We start from the raw sequence: 20,777 nt of genomic DNA, 5'->3' as shown, positions 1-20,777 counted from the left end.
CAGAATCTATGACGACGTCGTCTTTTGAAGAAAAAATCTGTTCCTTGTACCTTCAGGACGAGTTGGAAAAGATTTTGTTTCTGAAATGTGTAATATTTTGCAAGCATATAGCAATGCAACAGCTATGGAAGTTATTGCACTGAAAGCTTTCGTTGTCTTGCAAGTAATGTTGTTGCAAAAGCCGAGTGCAAAATCAAAGAGCAGGGATCACGTCCATCACCTCCAGCGTCGGCTGAACTTGTGGAAGGAAGGAAGATTTGATGAGTTGTTTAGGGAAGGAAAAGCTATACAGCAGCGCCTAGAGTCATCAAAGAAACCCCCTTCAAATCAACAGATCGAACGAATATTCAGTCTCCTAATGGTTCAAGGCAAGGTGAACGCTGCTCTTAGATATTTGTCAGACAATACCAATGGAGGAATCTTGGCAATGGATGAAATAGTGGAAGGGTGTAATGGTCAAACTGCCAGGAATGTTCTCAAAGAAAAGCACCCAGCCTCGCAACCAACATCAAACTCGGCGCTTCCTCAAGAACCAGTCAATGACATACCAGCAGTTATATTTGACCAGATTGATGGAGATGCCATCAAACGAGCAGTTCTACGAACTCAAGGCTCCAGCGGTCCATCTGGAATGGACTCTAATGCTTGGCGTCGTCTTTGTTGTTCTTTTGGTTGTCAGTCGGCTGAGCTATGCAACTCCCTAGCTAGCCTTGCAAAAAGACTCTGCACACAATTCGTTCACCCTCGTGGCTTACAGGCGTTTGTTGCATGTAGACTAATACCACTCAATAAATGTCCTGGCTTAAGGCCAATTGGGATTGGTGAAACATTTGGAAGAATAATCTCGAAATCTATTGCAGCAGTAGTGAAGGACGACATCTGCCAATGTGCTGGTTCATTGCAAGTTTGTGCAGGGCAAGAAGGTGGCTCTGAAGCTGCAATTCATGCCATGAGATCAATATTCCACGCTGATGAGTCTGACTGTGTGTTGCTTGTGGACGCAAAAAATGCATTCAACACACTCAATCGTAATGCGACCTCGCATAATTCTAGGATAATATGTCCTGCTCTCTCAACAATACTGATTAACACCTACAGAGTGGCAATTCCCATGTACGTTATCGGCGGAGAGATAATACAATCAGTGGAAGGAACAACTCAAGGAGACCCATTAGCTATGGCAATGTATGCCATCGGAACTGTTCCTCTGATCTCTAGCCTTGCGGGAATCTGTAAACAAGTATGGTTTGCAGACGATGCAACTGAAGCAGGTACCATAAATGAAGTTTGGAAATGGTGAGACAAGCTGACTGAAGTAGGAGGGCATTTTGATTATCAAACCAATGCGACCAAGTCATGGTTAATCGTGAAACCTGAGGCAAAGAAACAAGCTGAAGTGGTCTTTGCAAATTCCGGTGTTCATATAACAACTACAGGAAAACGACATCTGGGTGCTGCCTTGGGTGATGACTGTTTTGTCGAGGAGTATATACGAGGAAAGGTAGATGAATGGGCTAAGCAAGTGTTGAACTTGACATTAATTGTAAAAACGCAACTACACGCTGCTTACTCAGCATTTACACATGGTTTGGTAGGGAGATGGAACTTCCTGCTGCGTACAGTCAAAGAGATTTCACATCTAATGGCTCCATTGGAGAAGATCGTCCGTGAACAATTCATTCCTGCTCTCACAGGTCAAACGGCTATCAGTGACGAAATGAGAAGCCTTCTAGCTCTACCTTGTAGACTTGGTGGTCTAAATATTATTGACCCTACACAAATGGCTGATTGGCATTATCAAACTTCAGAACGAATTACCGCCCCTCTTGCAGCTGAGATTGTAAATCAACAACCTTCCTACTCTGTAGACAAGAAAGAAATTCAAAAAACAAAAAAGGCATCAAAGTCAGAGAAAGAAACAGCCCATAAATCAACCTTGAACAAGTTGAGAAGTAACGCATCTCCCTCGCTAAGAAGATTTATAGAACTGGCAGGAGAAAAGAAAGTATCGAGCTGGTTAACTGTCTTGCCGATCCAACATCATGGATTTCATCTACCAAAGTGTGAATTTAGAGATGCCATTTGTTTAAGGTATGGGTTGTCACTGAAGGGCGTTTCCTCAAAGTGCTCATGCGGGTCAACATTCAATGTTGACCATGCTATGATATGCCCCAAAGGAGAATTTCCAACTATCAGGCATAACGAAGTGAGAGACATCACTGCAGATTTGATTAATGAAGTATGCTCGGATGTGGCCATCGAACCGAGGCTAAACCACTTCTCAGGTGAATGCCTACACAATCGGACTGCCAACAGGGACGAAGAGGCACGGCTGGATGTTTCGGCAAGAGGTGTATGGCGTCGTGGTGAACGCGCATTTTTCGATATTAGGGTGTTTTACCCCAACGCGCAAAGTTACCAGGAGATGACCTTACAGCAAATCTTCCGGAACCATGAACTTGAGAAGCAGAGAGCCTATGGCGAGAGAGTCAGAGAGGTTGAAGGAAGTAGCTTCACTCCATTGGTGTTGTCGTCAACTGGAGGCATGGGAAGAGAAGCAAACACTTTCTACAAACGGCTAGCCAGCCTGAGCTCAGACAAACAGGACACTTCCTACAGTCAAACAATGGCACTAATACGATGCAGACTGAGTTTTTCTCTACTACGATCTGCAATTCTTTGTGTTAGAGGGACGAAGTCATCGAAGCGCCATCCAGTACATCTTGACTGTGTTGACAGCATCGTCAGTGAGGCTCGCCTCACTGTCTAAGAACTCTTTTAGAACTAGGATATGGCATTATTGGTACAAACTATTGGATTGTATTCGATGTTGACTGTTAGACAACTAGCCTGTAATAGAGCAGCCATATGTTGAAAATATATGTATAGAGCACATAAGATACTAGGTAGAGACACCTGTCCGCACGCTCTGCAAAAGTCAACATTGCGTGTAAAGGTGGGCCGTTATACCTCTTCTAGCAGCGGTAATGCGATGGCCCCATGAAAGTAGACTACTGGCGTTTCTTCGCGCATGCAGGAGTATTGTTACGCTTGCATGGCTTGCCAACCACTGAGTTACCATTTTTGCAGAAAAGAGCATGATCTGAACATTGAATTTGGTTTCACCACTCAATCATCCTTCTCCTACATGCACAATTTCATGCACATGCTTGAGGTGCCAGCACATTGGAAGTTGTTCATGGCATGTACAACTTCTGAAGATTGACCAAAAGTACGCCCGGACTACTCAAACCGTACACCTACATTAGGGGTGGTTTCCATACAACAGGAAATTAATGCTACAGTTAGACCACTTATTAGGTTAATTAATCAAGTCTATGAAATGCAACAAGTTACACTAGAAATTGCGCAACCAGAATGTCCTCGGTAACGTGACAAAATACTTATCCAAGAGCCTGTAGAGCAATATTGCTAAAACGACGTTCTGCTGTTATACAATGGAATGTTTGAGCGGGAATTCAGAGCATCAGTTGCTTGTCACAAAGACTAAAAATTTATCACCTAGGTAGGGTAGATGCTCCTAATTGTGGACACTCCCCGGTAATTTGAGTTACAAACACTCTTTCTCTGGTAACCTGCAACGGAGAGAGGAAAACATGTCTGATGTACGCACCAATGTCTAAGCGTTGGAAAAATACCTGTAGGACTAGAATCGCAAGACGTCTCCTAGCACACTAGCAAAATATACGGGATAACGTCTGTGAACAACTGAAACGGGGGTGTATCCTAATTGTGGACATGTTTTTCTCCGCCACAGAAAGCGACTGGGTCTGAGTAACAGCTGGACTAGATACCTGAATGGTTGCCGCACAAGCTGGTATTTTGGGCCTCAATCAAAAGCATGTTCTGTGGTGTATCACAATGATTCCCATGCAAAACTGTTAGCGCGTACAAGGTTCCTTCCATCTCGTCCACAAATTCGAGGTACGCGAATCGTTCTTCTAGTGCATCGTGAAAGTGACCTGACGTTAGTTAAGTAATTATCGAGTACCTTAGTACTTAATAAAGTTTTGAGCCTAGTTACGTTGACTTGTAACGTGCTAAAGAAGCGCACTATGTACATGGAGCGAACGTGTAATTCCAGTCCACTAAACACCTGAATATCTTCACTCATACTAGATCTAGACAAAAAAATCCACTGACAATCCAACTGTTTTCACTGCAACTACATTTGGCCACAATAGGGTATGAAATGAGAACAAACAAAGTAGGTGGAATGTCAATATGAGCGACATTCGTAATCCAGTCAGAATTTGACTGTCTTCACTGCTACTAGATCTGGCAACAATAAGACACAAAATGAAAGCATACAAACACACCTAGGATAGGTGGAACGTCAAAACTACCTTGTCTGATATCAATAATCAGCTTTACCAGCAACGCAAAAAGATGCTAGAACCACAGTTTACAGTTGAAAAGTTGATCTAAACATGATTGATCGTCTCCTGCGTTGCATCGTAAACAGAACACTTGGCTTCTTCAAAATTTGAAAGGCACGACGCCATTTTACATAGAGGTGATACACGACAGAACATGGTTTTGATTGCGGCCCAAAATACCAGCTTGTGAGGCAACCATTCAGGTATCTAGTCCAGCTGTTACTCAGGCTCAGTCGCTTTCTGTAACGGAAAAAACAATGTCCACAATTAGGATACACCCCGCGTCCAAGCTGTTTACAGACGATATCTCGTATACTTTGCTAGTGCGCCAGCTGCCGTTGTATGATTGTAGTCATACAGGTACCGTTACGAAGCCTAGACAATGGTGCGTATATTGGACGTGTTTCACTGTCTCTTCCTGCAGGCTACCAGAGAAAACAGCGATTGTAACTCAAATTACCGGGGAGTGTCCACAATTAGGTACACCTACCCTACTGACAGTAGCAGAATATAATTCTCTGCTGCATTCAAAACGACATTTGCATCTCCTAAATCAATCCCATACCAATCTATGTATACGTAAATATGTCAGTTCTCTGTGTGTAAAGCAGATCTCAGAAGGGGCGAGTTGCTGCTCCACCAAATTTTGTTTCCACAGAGATACACAGTGAAGGTGTCATTTCTACGGGCTGGTTCACAATATGTGACGGAGACATGATGGACGGTCACATCGACTGTCCGTCACGTCAGGCAGTGTTCACAATAGGTATACGTTCCGTTCTGAACCTCGCATTTGCGTTCCCTGATTGGGTAACAGTACCTAATGGTCTTGAGCGGCGCTTTGATGTGGTTTGACGAAAGGAAACGGCTTGCTCTCTGTAGCATATTCTGAACCAGCCTTTAGTATTTAGGCCACTGGATCTGTCTCAACCTCTAGAGAGGCTGTACTAGGTCAATGATGTCCGCGTGACATAGTCTGTATAAGGTTAGTAGAGGTTGGATGAGTTTTAATCTATAACACATCCTCTATTATTGCAGGAGTCCACAAAATCTCGCCTGTTGGTGAGCCTAAGGCATGAAATACATGATTTTTATCTCATTGTTGTAAACAAGCAATGATTTAGTCAAGGGCTCTCACCTCCACTCTGCGCCCAGCCCGCTCTGAGCCCCAGACGAGAGAACGTGCATCTATTAGACAAATTTGAGTATGTACCACTGTCAATAGTGGTTACCTAGCACCATAGCACCAAAACAATTATTGATTGTATGTTTGCGTCCAATTGCATAGTTAGTGGACAAGTGTTCTCTATAGTGGATTACACACATACAGACATGGATAATATAGAGATGCCTAATCAAAGCACTGGCCATAATTAACAAAACCTTTACATTTCAAATGACTTACGTGGTTTCTTTTGTTTGCTTGAAAGTTATGCTTCATCAAAGTAGTGACCACTTTGTCTTTGGCTTTCTCAATCCCAATAGAATATGATGCGCAATGAAAAGCGGTGTCTCCACTCTAAACAACCACTATTTGATCACGTTTAACTCCAAAATCATTAATGATTGACTGACGTTGTTGGTGACATCACGTAAGCCTTCAAGACTGATAAGACAATCCACAGCTGCAGCACATCCATACCGACATGCTGTCAATAATGGGGTATAACCAATCTACAAATAGAAAAAATTTGGTTGCGCACGGTAAGAGATACCTAGCAGTAAAAAGAATTACAACGTTCAATCCATAAACACAAAGACACATAAAATTGAAAATAAAGCCTATACATAGACCACTTACGTTACCACCATTATAAAGATATGCTGAAATGATGTTGCCAAAATCGATAATAGAAAGATCATGGAACTTCTTGGTTGTATAGATTCTGCTACGTAAAGCATAACTGGAAAGCTGTCAGCAACCCTATGTAACTATAGCTTAAGAATTTTAGCTATCAGAGGCTTTGACTCAGAAGCTCGCAGAGTGCTTGAAAAGAAATCCTCACTAAGATCTAAAAAATTCTATTACTCGTGGATGCTCTGCCTGTTGTAGCATGGATTGGTCCTCACCGATTACCAATACAACCATCAAACTCTTCAAAATTATCATAAATATGAAACCAACTGAGCTTACGAGACACAAATGTATTGCATTATGGTAAGAGAAACGTACGACATCTAGGTCAATTTCCCCACACCATGTGTCAACATGCTGAACCAAGAGCATCATTATTCAATGACGGTATTCCAGTATCTAAAGCCCAAGACCAAAATATAAGGTGTACGTGATAAGGAATTGAAAGTCTTTTAATAAACTCTCCCTAATGGTCTGCACAAGAACATGCATTCCTGGGACTAGAGAATGAGTGTAAGATAACTTCAGTGTTAAGCACAGTTGAAGATGCCAAGAAAAAAGTGAATCAACATGACATACTGGTAAAAACATTCCAGTTGCCAACAGTTGCAGAAATACGAATTGGTATAAAGCAGTAACGTTGCAATCAATTTGGGTATCAGACATCTGCAGATAAAGCCATTATCAAAACATAACAGAATCGCTTCACTGGCAGCCAATAATATAGATAACATCATGTGCATCAGTATGTGGGTACACTTAGACATACCTTCAAAGCGGAAGAAGATATCTGTAAGCACTTCTATTTAATTAGGAGAGGATATGCGTGATATCCGTCTCCAATGTTTAGAGTAAGTATATTTCTAAGAACGATGCACTCACTACCACAGATATGACTAGTTAGCTAAGTTGCAAACATTAGTGCTGTAAATGATGACTTTAACTTAGTCATCATACATGCATACGGCCTAGATCATCAGATATCAAACAATAAATAAAATGGCCTAACATCAGTGCAAACTAAATCAGTCATGCATGTCCTATTTCTCTGAACATGACAAAATTTTAAGTTCGTGCGTGCATGTGTGAAAACAGAAAAGATAAAAACGATTCTGTAAGAGTTAGATGTTGCCGTTGCCTTTGTTTTACCAAATATTTCACTTTACATCAGCAATATTGGCAAATTGTGAGTGTTCGGTTGTTTGTGATCGCTGTACTTGCACTAGACAGAGAGGGAAGGAGTAGCCTTTTCTACTGAGAGGCCTAGCTATTTCTTCTTGCAAAGCAGAAGGCAGAAAATGGAAGGGTTAAGTTCAAGACTTATGTTAGCTGAGATCAAGGTCGGAGATCATTATGAAGACCGTCTTCAAGTTTTTTGGTGCTATGCCTTGACATATGTTACGAGTTGAAAGGAGAGAGGTTTATGTTGTGCTGCAACAGGCGATTTATTCGGTTCTAGCATGAAAAATATTTCTGTGTTGAGTGTTCCTTTCAGTCAATGATCCTAATGTATGTAATACTTCATTTCAAAAATGGTACATCTATAGAGCACCTTAGCAACACACAAAAACCAAGAAATAGCATTGAATTATCTATTTGGTAATAATGAGACAATCTCAGCGTAGGAGTTGTTTATCAGCAATGCGTGCAGCTGAGTGTAATACTTATTATCAATGCTGAGAATGAAGCTACTGATTGAACCAAAGAAAGGAAAAAAGACTACCTGCTAAAAAACAAATTAAGAACTTTGATGTGTCGAAGTTCCTTTTCAGTGCTTTTGCTGAACTTAGAAAAGATGTCTTTCTTGACAAAGATCTAACTCTAAATGTAGTATATTACATTGTGTTTGACTGTACTATGTATATGGTAGGCGTAGTGTGCACACATGCGTATACTTATGCATGCGATGTATGCGTGCATGCTGTGTGCACGCGTATGGCTATGAGTATATAAATAGTGGTATGACAGAGATAGTTCAGTCAATAATTGAGTATCAGTATAATCAAATTGTGTCCCTACAAAATTGCAACAATGGCGATGAGGATGGGGTTTCAGGTCTTACCCGGGGCTGTTGGAGAGTTTCACCAGGAGAATGAACGTTTTTCTGCATACTATGAAAGGGTTCTTCCTTTGTTTGAAGCATCTGGGATAGACGCCGAAAACATGTGCCTATGTTCCTGAGCTTGCTGGGAGCAAAGATATATTCATTGGTTACTGATCTAGTCTTGCCAACCTTACTGCAAAGAAGTCTTTGGAGGAACTTGGACGGATGCTTAAAAAAATTTTGAGACTACATCCTCTGTCATTGCTCATCGTTTTCACTTCTATCGTCGGAATCAGACAAATGAGGAAGCGCTTTGTGTGTGGGCTACAGGAGGAATCTATCCAGAGACGATTGCTTACAGAAGCTAACTTGATATTTGTTCAAGCAGTGCAAATAGCACAAGAACAGAAGCAGCTCGGCCAAGTGTAAAAGATTTCCAGAAGGGTACCGGCGTTTGCGTCCCGAGACTGTTTGTCAAATGACTCAATTTGCCATACCGCCTACGTCAAATTGTCAACACTGTGGCCGGCAAAATCATACAAGTTCTGACTGTCAGTTAAAGTAAGCCAATTGTTCCTGGTGTGGAAAAAGGGGCATATTACTCCTGTGTATCAGCATATGTCGAAGACAATGCCAGTTGCTAAGCCTGAAAGACCTGGAATACAAAGAAATCGTGGTATGACAAGGGATCAGTAAAGCAAATGAGTGTGCTAGTTGGTGTGGACACAAAGAACAGGAATTATCATGTGAAAGGATGAAAGTGGTGAGTCATCAGGTGCTGGTATTTGGTCAAACCACAGAGAAACCTCTAATAGTCACCGTACAAGTTGAAGAAAAATCTTTTACGATAGAGCTAGATGCGGGTGCTTCGATGTCAGTCATGTTTTAAAAAAACTTGGAAGTCCATCAAGTTGAAAGACATAAGGGTAACAGTTCGTACATATTTGAGTGAAAATTATCAGTTCTTGGTCAAGTTGAAGAGTCAGTCGTCCATGAAGGTAGACAAATGGTATTGACTATGTTGATAATTGAAGGCTTTGGTCCTAGTGTATTGGGCAGAAACTGGTTGTCTAAACTGAATATATGGAAGTCGATTAGCCTGTTCAGAGTTTCGTCCAGGGAACAGAGTATTGAAATTTTGGTTGACGAATTTCCTAATGTTTTCAGAGAAGGTTTAGGAACGATCAAAACCTCAAAGGCTTCCTTGGAAGTTAAGACGGGATCACGTCCTCAATTCTAGAGGGCTTGCTCCGTGCCATTTGCTTTGAAGGGTGCAATTGAAGAGGAGTTAGTAAGGATGCAGACACTGGGAGCCTTGGAAGCTGTCGGTCACTCTGCATGGGCTGCAACTATTGTTCCTGTTCCCAAACAAGATGACTCCATCTGCATTTGTGGGACTACAAACTAGTTAACTGTCAATCAGGTATTAGATGTTGATAAATATCCACTATCGAAACGAAATGAGTTATTTGCTTGTTTGGCCGGAGGAAAGAAGTTTACTAAGTCGGATATGTCTCATGCGTATAACCAACTAATGTTGGATAGCAATTCAAGTAACTTTGTTACTATCAACACACATAAGGGTTTATTCCGTTTTACACGTCTCCCGTTTGGGGTAGCATCACCTTCGGTGATTATTCAGAAAACAATGGATCAGCTGTTGCAAGGGTTGCCACGGATTATTTGCTATATTGACGACATCTTGATAGCGGGTGAGACTGATGAAGAATATTGGCGGAATGTTAGAGCAGTGCTTCAAAGATTACAAAATAATGGCATTCATATTACGAACGAAAAATGTTCTTTCATGCAAGAGTCAGTGACCTATTTGGGATGTTGTGTTTCAGCTAAAGGATTGTCGCCAACTAAAGTCAAGATGAAAGCCATAGCAGAAGTGCCAAGTGCGAATAACGTACAAGCGCTATGTTCCTTTTTAGGGCTGATGAATTATTATGGACGTTTTATTCCAAATTTATCAAACATGTTATAACCTCTAAATGTCTTGGTAAAGGTGAAAGTCAAGAGGGAGAGGTCGAATGAATGTGATGAGGCATTTCAATTGACAAAAGTGAGTCTTATGTTGTAAAAGTTCTAGCTCATTATGATGTGTCTCTACCTATTCGTCTCGCTTGTGACGCAAGGTATAGGCGCAGTGATGTCTCATGTTTTTCCGGATGGGAATGAAAGGCCGATTTCGTTTGCATCTAGAACTTTAAGTAGTAAGGAGAGAAACTACTCACAGATTAAAAGAGAAGCGCTTGCGCATGTGTACCGTATAAAAAAGTACTTGCCTTTAAACCAGAAAATTCAGGATGGTAAATGACCCCAAACCGTTGAAGTCAATTTTTGGGCCAAAACAAAGAATCCCAGACCTGGCAGCGGCAAGAATGCAAAGGTGGGCATGGGTACTATCCACTTATAGTTATGATATTGAGTTCCGACATACAACAAAGCACTACAAAGCTGATCGTCTGTCTTGATTACCGCTCCCCGAGAGTGGATCAGTACTAGAAGCAGAAATGGCTCAAATTATCAGTATGGAAAGGCTGGAAACATTGCCAGTATTGTTGGATGATGTGAGAAGAGCTACAAGTGTAGATACGGTGCTTAGTCGAGTAATAACGTTCATGCGTTCTGGTTGGCCAGGTATTATATTAGCTGAATCGTTGAAACCCTTCAAACAGAGATATAAAGAAATGTCCATTAAAGGGGGTTGCCTCATGTGGAGTTTGCGTGCAGTAGTTCCTCTATCATTGCGGTCAAGGGTCCTGCAAGAACTTCACGAGTCACACACTGGAACATCTCGAATGAAGTCATTGGCTAGAATGAATGTACGGTGGCCCAATTGTGATAGAGATATTGAGAAGTAGTGGATATCATTCATGTCAATCTGTCAAACATTCTCCTCCAGTAGCACCATTACAGCCGTGCATTTGGACGTCGAGACCCTGGGCTACAGTTCATATAGACTTTGCGGTTCCTCTCTTGAAAAAACTTTTCTTGTAATAACAAACGCTTACTCTAAATGGCCAGAAGTTTTACAAATGGGAAGCACAGACACAGCTAAAACTATAGAAGTATTGAGAAAGTCGTTTGGTGCTTACAGGTTGCCGAAACAAATACCAACAAACAATGGCCCACAGTTTATTAGTAAAGAATTCTGTGATTTTGTTCGGTACTACGACATGCAGCATATTAAATCGGCACCGTACCATCCATAAACGAATGGAGAGGTGGAGTGATTCATACAGACCTTCAAACATGCTATAAAGAGTAACACTGATCGCACTCCACCCTATAGGCTAGCAAGTAATTTGTTAGCATACAGAACAAACCATCATGCTACCACAAATGCGGTACCGTCAGTGTTATTTCTAAATCAAACATTAAAGACTCGCTTGACGTTACTAAAACCAGATATTCAAGCTAGAGTTCTAGCAAGACAGGCGACACAGAAACTTGGATATGATAAATCACTTTTGCGTGAATACTTTGTTGGAGAACAGGTTTGGGCAAAACATGTGAGGGGAAAGCCGAGGTGGGTGAAAGGAGAAGTGGCAGAAAGATCAGGACCATTGTCATATTTGGTGGAGGTGTTGCGGAATGGTAATCAAGCTTTGTGGAGAAGACATAGTGATTAAGTTAATGGTTGGGGGCATGGATAAAGCTAGCGCTGTCGAGTTAGTTGATGAAGAAACAGGTAGAGAGAGAGATTCCTACCTACAGGCCATCACCATCAGCAGCAGCATGGTAGCAAAGTGTTTCTAATGAGTTGGAGGAGTTTGTCCCTGATACCCAGCTTCTAACCACTGATATTCCTCTCCTAGAGAACAAGCTTCAACAAGCATCATCAGTCAACCAGCCTGTAATGACTCGAACCTCAACAGACGTACAGCCTACACCTTTGGAAATGACTGAGGTTCCCCCGCGATGCTATCCAGTTCGAGAGTGGCGTCCGCCAGATAGACTAGAGTTTTGACGAGTTAAATGAAAATTTTAGAGAGAAGGGATGTATTATATTATATTCTGTTTGATTTGTATGGCGTAAGTGGTAGGCGTAGTGTGCACACATGCGTATACTTATGCATGTGATGTACACGTACATGCTGTTTGCACGTTTATGACTACCAGTATATAAATAGTGGTATGACTGAGACAGTTCAGTCATTAATTGAGTATCAGTATAATCAGGTTGTGTTCATACGAAAGTGTAACACTAACAACAATGAGAAACATCTATCAACCATGTGTGCTTTCAGTCACTTTATATATATGACACTGAATACTGAACACTTCTTAGAAGACACACTAGAAAACTAAATTCGTTCCATCATAAAAGTTCTAAATAGTTCTAGACATCTTTAATCATAAACAATAGAACAAACCTATAACCATGCATGAGATTAGAAGGAAATGTGGCGATAACGATATAGATGAAATCAAAGTAGCAAGAAAGGAGATTTCAGTGGGATCAACATTCAGCTCAAATTACAGATCATCGTTTAACAAAGATTGCCGGCAATGTTGATTATCCTCAGTTTCAAAAATAAGATGTGACCCCAAATGAGGTTCAGAGATGTACGTAAAGATGTATTATGCACTGAAGTGTATTGAGCATAAGATATAATGAAGCAGTAACATCAAGGGAGAGTTAGAGAGAGCACTGTGTTGAGATTACCTAAACAGAAGTAACAGAGCCAGCACTAAAGACTTGAGAATTTGAGAATTTGAGAATTGTGAGCGACAAAAGAGGCACAAGTGTAAATAAACAATGTAAGCGTATGTATGAAAAAGAGTAACTCTGAAGTGTAATAATTGTAATAGATGGTTCCAAAGCATACATAGAAACCATTTAATACACGTTTGCCAACTACTGCACACAACGTAAACTTCTTTTGAGCTTTGCCCCTACTAAACCTAAAAAAGGGTAGTAACCTTTGGCATCCAGTAAACAAGACAAATTGCGTGCATGTGTGTGTGTGTGTGTGTGTGTGTGTGTGTGTGTGTGTGTGCACGCACGCGCGCATGTGTGTGAGTGTGTGTCTGTCTGTCTGTGTGTGTATGTAGATGTCCTACCTGAAGATGATGTCCATTCTGCATCTCCCATTATTGCTTAATCCCGATTCTTTGTGATCCTATTGGATCGAGGTGTACCACCCTTCTAGTATCTTGGAAGTTTTGTCTCTAAAATTGGAGGTTTTGTCTCCAACAATTGCAGATTGGAAGGGAAGATATCAACAGATCACAGAAGCATCTCTGTCATATGGGTTACTTAGCATTCATTGGCATTAGAGAAAGGTTAAGATCACCACCAATATGAACATATTTGTCTTTGTACTTTGTAACATGTATAGTCTGGTAACAGTTGTATTTCTGGAACCACAAGTAAACCGTCTACAGAACTCGTGATGATAAGCCTCTACTTAATTGGCGCAATATCCCTATAAGACAAAGAGAGACACCTCCATCAGAAATATATCCCACATAAATACAATCTTTACATTGGGTATCGGGTTATCCATATCTTCTGCATGAATGAGTGCCATCTATAGAAGAACGTTTGCTAAACGCTCAGTACGACATCAAAGAACGATATGAAACGCTTAGTACTTAGGGATTTAAGAAATTGCAAACATGAGAAGGTCTACAGGATACTAGCACATCATAAAAATGATGGGAAGAATAAGATCTGTGCCACATACGAAGATATTTCAAAAAAGAAGAAAAAGAGAAAGACTGCAAAGGTTAGCAGAAATGCCGCAGCGAAGCAAAGTAAACTGCATCAGCATTTGCTTTACACTGAAGTTCTGATGGTTCTGGATTTCCTGCCGTAAACCATGCGGGCCTTGTAAACCATTAGACGCAGAAGCATGGTTAGTCTTTGCCTAGCCAATGCCACCTAACATTCTACCAAGAAGGTTTTCACAACCACAAATGCTTCTGTCGTATGAGAAAATCAGATCACCAACTCGCTATATGGCAACCACTTCTAGGTGGTTGGCGACTAATTGAATGGTGTGGTCCCCAATTTGACGACTAGAAATATTTGGTAGTCTTTTAGTCTTTGGTGGCAGTTGCTCCCGAATGTGAACCACCTGGTCAGCAGATGTTTTGCGGTACAACTAAGCTAAGTCACAACTAAGATATGTTGCCACCTTCTAAGTCTACCATTTCGTGGCACCTTGCGATGTAAGCCGTCAACTTAGCACTTTCCTACCTATCGAGTAACAACGTGTCACCTTAGCGATCTATTACGGGTTGTACTATTCTCTGATTGACCATCACTTATATGGACTGGACTCTACTGACTGTACCGATCTCGTTGGTCTCTGCCATCAGCTAAAGACAAACCCAAATAGACCTGCAGGCGCGTATAATTTTTCAAACCATCAGTCACACCTATTTCCATACACTACATCCAAGTCAACAGCTTCATCATCCACGAGATGCCATAGCGAAGCAGCATTTCCAAATGAAACACGAAATCTGCAGCCAATCATTGTTGAATGTGACGGCATGTGCCTATTTAGATCCTTTTCTACGCTGTTCAAAGAAAACCAAGAATGTGACAAGCTGGAATTGAGAATACGAACATCGCTGTAGCTCATCACAAATCAAAACTATTACGTAAATCTTTGCAAACAGTGGGCATCAGCAGTGGCAAAACAAACAGCTTTTCCATAGCAGGCTGCTTTAGTGTCTTTTTTCTATCAGAAAAACTACCAGGCTACTTCAACGAGATCGTACGTCTCATAGTGCAACTAGGAAAGTTTGTTCAGACAAAAATTTCTGCATATCCAGTTCTAAAATCTGATGGTGAATGATGCCAGCTGTGTGTGGGGTATTCCCTTGAAAGCTAAAGCAAATCGCATTGCAGTAGTCAGATGTACTGTTCCCAACAAATCAATATTGGTACTGAGTCACCTAGATAAGAAACGCTTTACAATTGTACTCAATCAAACGATGCCCATGTTCTCTTGGATGGATTGCCAAGATGTCAATGTGATGACAAACCAGATTGTCAGAATCACTTTAATTAAAATTACAAACCACACAACGACATTTTTGTCTGGATGTAGGTATACAATAAGTTAAAGGTTAAGATAAAATACTATTATATAGAACAAATTCCAAGTACAATACTGTACATTGATATGTTTACTTGCTATCTGCAATCTACAATGATCATCAACACTACTGCAAATTCCTAGTTAGGTCTTAATTTAATGTCATATATGATAACCTGGGAAAGGGTCTCAACAGTGGTATTAATGACTTGTTTACTACTGGAATCTCTGAACTAGAAACTAGTAAACTTTGGCGCCCAACCATTCCTCTAGTTGGCCAAACTGGCGACCGGATTCAAACACATTTTTGATACGTGGTTCAAACCTCCATCACTCCCACATAGCTTATATCCTATGGTGACCTTGACCTCCATTGTTTCTCATTGGAATTAATTCAGCAAAAGAAAAGAAAAGAAAAGAAAGTGAGTGTGTGTGTGAGTGCATGTGTGTCAATGTAGCCCTAAAAATACTGAATGGACTTGATCAGAAAAGTCTTCCTGGTAATGAAGCTTCCGGGTGTTTGGTATAACCTAGCAAGTGCATGAGTAGTGTTTCGCATGGGCGTACGATGCATATAATTTGGGTTTCCCAAATATAGCTTCAGTCTCGTGTTGTGCCACCGAATCCTAGCCTACACTTAAAAAGTCATAAGAGTGGTGCAAGGATTTATTTTCTTTTCGCTATTGTCTGGATACGGCTGAAAGGACTGACTCAATAACAAGTTGCGACCAGCTTCTCAAACTTATATATGGTGAAAGCCTCTCTCCATCACATTGTTTGGCATTCAAGAGTCACTACTTAATGGTGCAATGAATCAACCGTGCTAATAACATGCAACAATAAAAAGATGCAGAGTACCGTGCCATGACGTTTTGATAGCACTTGAAGATTAAGAGATTGAAATGTGGTTGAGAAACTTGGGTAAGTAATATTAAAGAAATAGTTGTACAATTGGAGAGAAGGTTTGAGACCGTAGATGGGAAAGAATAGGCTATCCGGGTGTTTGAAGAAGCCGGGAACAACCTAATAAAGCTCTCTCCAATTGGAGAATAACAGGGGAAATGATTATAGGCTCTTAGCTCTCAAGGATGGACCAACCTTGCTCATGCCAAAGGACTAAACACCAGGAAGTGGTCTCTAGGGAGAAGCTAACACAAAAGAGAACTATGACAAGAAAACAATAATGTTGACATTGCTACAAAATACAATGCAGAAGTTATAGAAAATGTTGGCACAGAGCTAGAGAAATTCCTCAATATATAAGAACCCCAGCAACGTCAAACAAGGCATAAATAAGGTGCTTGAACAACAGTGACGACAGCAGTACTACAAGCCTCCGGCGATACTTCAGTTAGACAGACCGTTTGGTGTGGCAATACAGAAAACACCACCTAAAAGCCCATTTGCTTCTGTCACTGGTGTAAGAGGACATAGCTGCAATGCTAGACACGGGAGCAGAATTCTGCCTAGTATCGATCGTCACAAGAAAGTTTGAACTGCCTGAAAGAGTCACCAATTATGACATGAAAGGGTGTTGGATGTGAGTCGGTTCTGGCAAAAGGACAAATAAGCAGAGATGTAGTTGAATGGAACGCATTTGCAAGTTTTCTGATAGGTTATTCGTATTAAGTTGATGGTCTCTGGAAGTGGAGAAACAGCGAAGTTGTTAGAGGACTACAATGATGTGTGACAGAAGTTGGAAACTATATAAGCACAAGTAGAGGAATTCGTGTCAGTTCTAGCTGGAAGTGAGATGTTTATATCATGTACTGCGCGAGGCATGAGACAAGGACAAAAGATATATTTAGTAGAGCTATTAAGAAACTATGAGACAATGGTCACCTCAGCGCATTCAATATTAATTCCTCAGTCTGACAAAATGCTGAGGATTCCAGTGGTAAATAGTAATAGCTAATCACAGGTCCTTTGAAAGAGAGAATTTGTTGCTACTTTAGATCGTCATGTGTGTGTTGCGCATGGGAGGAGAAGGATGGCGCAAGGAAGAAAGTAATGGATTATAGGGTCATAGAAGACTTAAAAGAAGAAGAGCGCAAAGAATTAGTAGTGATATGAAAATATGAAACTGTCATGTAGAGACCAGGACAGCTATTGCCTGCGGCACTAAACACAAGTTGGATGAACCAAGGGACAAGGCCTTAAGATGAGAAAGCCATGTCCATTATCAAGGCAGAAATGGTGGAAGTATGGAGAAAGAAAGAAGATATACTTCAGCAAGTTCTTAATAGAGACCTCTAGTAGCCCCTGCAGCCCCAATTGTGTTTGCTTGGTGAAGGAATGGTCAGTTGTGACTAGCGATAGATAATAGAGGTCTGGCTGAGCAGATATTTTCAAATTCAGCTCATCCAATATCATTGATAGAAGATTTGTTGGACAGATTGGGCAATGAATGTTTCTTCTATAGACTACCCTATAATTTGAAATTGGAATATCATCATATGCCTATTAAAGACAAAGAAAAAAAAAGAAATGACAGCATTTGTGGTTCCATGGGCCAGTACAAATGGAAAGGAGCTGCTCGTTTGGCCTGTCAGAAGCCCCATCAACATTTGAACAAATGGTGAGGACATTTTGGCTGATAGTCAATACAGGGAAGCTTTATATTTATGTTATCTAGATGATGCCTTGATATGGGTTCGAGACTGCAATGAGCATATAAATTGTTTGCCAGTTGTTTTATACAAGATTAAGACAGTGGTACTGTCTCCATTATACAAGATTAAGACAGCAGCAGTGGTACTGCCTCCAAGCCATAGTATTTTGGAAGATAGACAAGTTGAATACTTGGGTTATGTAATACAAGCAGCAGAGGTAAAATTTAATGTACGGGTAGAACAAATTCAGAAGCTGAAACGACCAAGAACCGTAATGGAGTTGAGAAAAGCTTTTGAAGCATTTGCTTATGAGCAGAAATGGATTCCGGGGATAGCAAAAATAGCAAAACCCTTGTGTGGAGCTTTTGAAAATAATGGAATACAGAAACTGACATGGACAGAAGAAATGAATGAAATATTCACAATATTGAAAGATAGAGCAACAAACTCCATAGCTTTGAATATTGCAGATTTTTACGAAAAGTTTGATATGCTCACATATGCTAGTAATGTAGCAACTGAAGCAATGTTGGCAAACAGAGAAGACAATCAACTGACCAGTCAACAGAAAACCAGTAGCTTTGTTTCACCATAAACTTACTTCTGCAGAGAAACCGTACTGCAAAACAGATAGAGAACTCTTGGCATTTGTCTTGGCAACTAAGAAAATTAAAGTGTATCTGGCCAAGCTATTTGATTTGATTACAGATCATAATGCATTATCATGGTTACAGACACTGGACATGACAGACGAACGAGGACGACATGAACGATGGTTAGAATTATTACAACAATATGATCTCAATGTCACACAAGGCAAATCGAAGCCAAAGAGAAATGACTATGGCAGACAATATATCTTGAGTGGCAGTCAATGGTTGTTTAATTGCAGCTGTACAACAAGGGTCTGATGCCTCCATGAAAGAGGAGACAAGAGAGTTGTTGGAGTTGGACACTATCCGACAACAGCCGTTTAAGAAGTCTGAAATAGATCAAGTTAACAAAGCAATCCAGAAGAGTACACATTGGCTATACAAGATGCATTCGGCACCTCTTGTATTTTGATACCAACAAGAGATGGTAAAGCAGAGACTGCTGCACAAGAATTTCAAGAGAGGTGAGTGTCAGTTTGGAATTCCTCTCATGGTACAGTCAGATAGATGTACTCATTTCACAGCATTGGTTTTCAAAGAGACTTGTACGGCTTTAGAGAATAACAGCAAATTAAGTTCAACAAATCACCCACAATCTCAAGGCCAGGTTGAGTGACAGAACGAGGTGTTGGAAAATATTTGCTGTGTGATAGATGAGGAGACGTTTTCGCGGCCTAGAGCAGTAGATGGAGTGCACTTTGCATATAATACCGCAGTCAATGCTACCACTGGATAGACTCCTCATGAGATATTGTTTGTTCAGGTATCATGACGTCTACAGACAGTGTTAGCAAGACACCTATTACCATCAGGAAGCTTGTCAGACAAGAATAAGAAAATTACTGAGACAGACCAGATGCGGTAAATACGATTCCAAAAATGGACAAAACATATTTAGAAGTGAAATGGAAAATACGGAATGCACATTGTGAACAAAAATGGAAGGTACGAGCTATAGAACGAGGTTCCATACGAAGAGGGCCAAGTAGCACAAAGGAAGTTATCATCAGCTGAAAGGAGACTAAAACTTTCACCCTACTTTAGCACTAGATATGTGATAAAGTTGACACACAAGGAGTGTTGTGAAATGGAAGGCACAAACCCAAAAACCATTCAAAGGCAGTCTAGCGACCTATAATTAGCTCAGGAAGCAACATTATCACAGGAGAAGAATGTAATGGATCAGAGAAGGACGGATGGTCAATTGGAAAGGAGACTATTATGGAACAGTCACAACAGTGAGAGCAGCCTGTCAGATTGATCTTTGCAATGAGACAAGGGCGTCATATAAGACATCTCACACCGGAATGATATGCTAACTGATATAGAAAGGTCGAATATCAGTACACGGATGATGATTATTACTTTCAATTACACGCTGTACCCAATTTTGTAGAGGGAGGGGTGTCATGAGTAGTGTTGTGCATGCGCGTAGGCTGTATATAAGTTGGTTTCCAAAATAGAGGTTCAGTCTTGCGTTGTGTTACCGAAGTCTAGTCTATGCTTAAGAAGTCGTCACACAAAAAGTTTTCTTGATTTGGCAAGAGTCTAAACCATGGCAGTGTAGTCTATTCAATCATTATGCGCTAATTCAGCCTCAGGTCATTCAGGCGTGTCAGCAATATATAAAAAAACATAACAGTTAAACAGCATTGCCAAAAGACCAAAAACACTCCAAAAAGTAACGGCCAATTGAATAAACCTAAAAACAATACGTGGTATCCCACATTTAACGGCAGGGAGCTCTTATTAAAACATTTTGGTACCATGTGCCTTTGTATGGTGTGATTAAGTAATAGAGAAGACGCCATGGAATTCCCTGAAGGATTGCAGACGACAGAATCTGATTTGCTGATAGCCGTATTTCTCAATCTGTTTGGCTGTTTCCTTTAAAAATAAATTTTCAGTGGCAACTGTTATCATGATTCAGTTACAAATGCTACAAACTGTAACTACCAGTGGTGTTTTGCTTTGTCTGCAAACGGGGGAATTCCATGGCTTCTGCACTATTCCCTAACCACACCGTACCAATTTTCATAGTACCAAAATGTTCTAATAAGAGCATTGTTGTTAACTTAAATGCAGGGTAATGCGGAACAAAAAAGATAAAAACAAAAAAAGCAAAAATAGTTTTATAATACAAAGC

Source organism: Corticium candelabrum, chromosome 2, assembly GCF_963422355.1.
Source record: "Corticium candelabrum chromosome 2, ooCorCand1.1, whole genome shotgun sequence".
In the NCBI taxonomy this organism is placed as follows: Eukaryota; Metazoa; Porifera; class Homoscleromorpha; order Homosclerophorida; family Plakinidae; genus Corticium; species Corticium candelabrum.
This window is presented reverse-complemented; position numbering follows the sequence as displayed.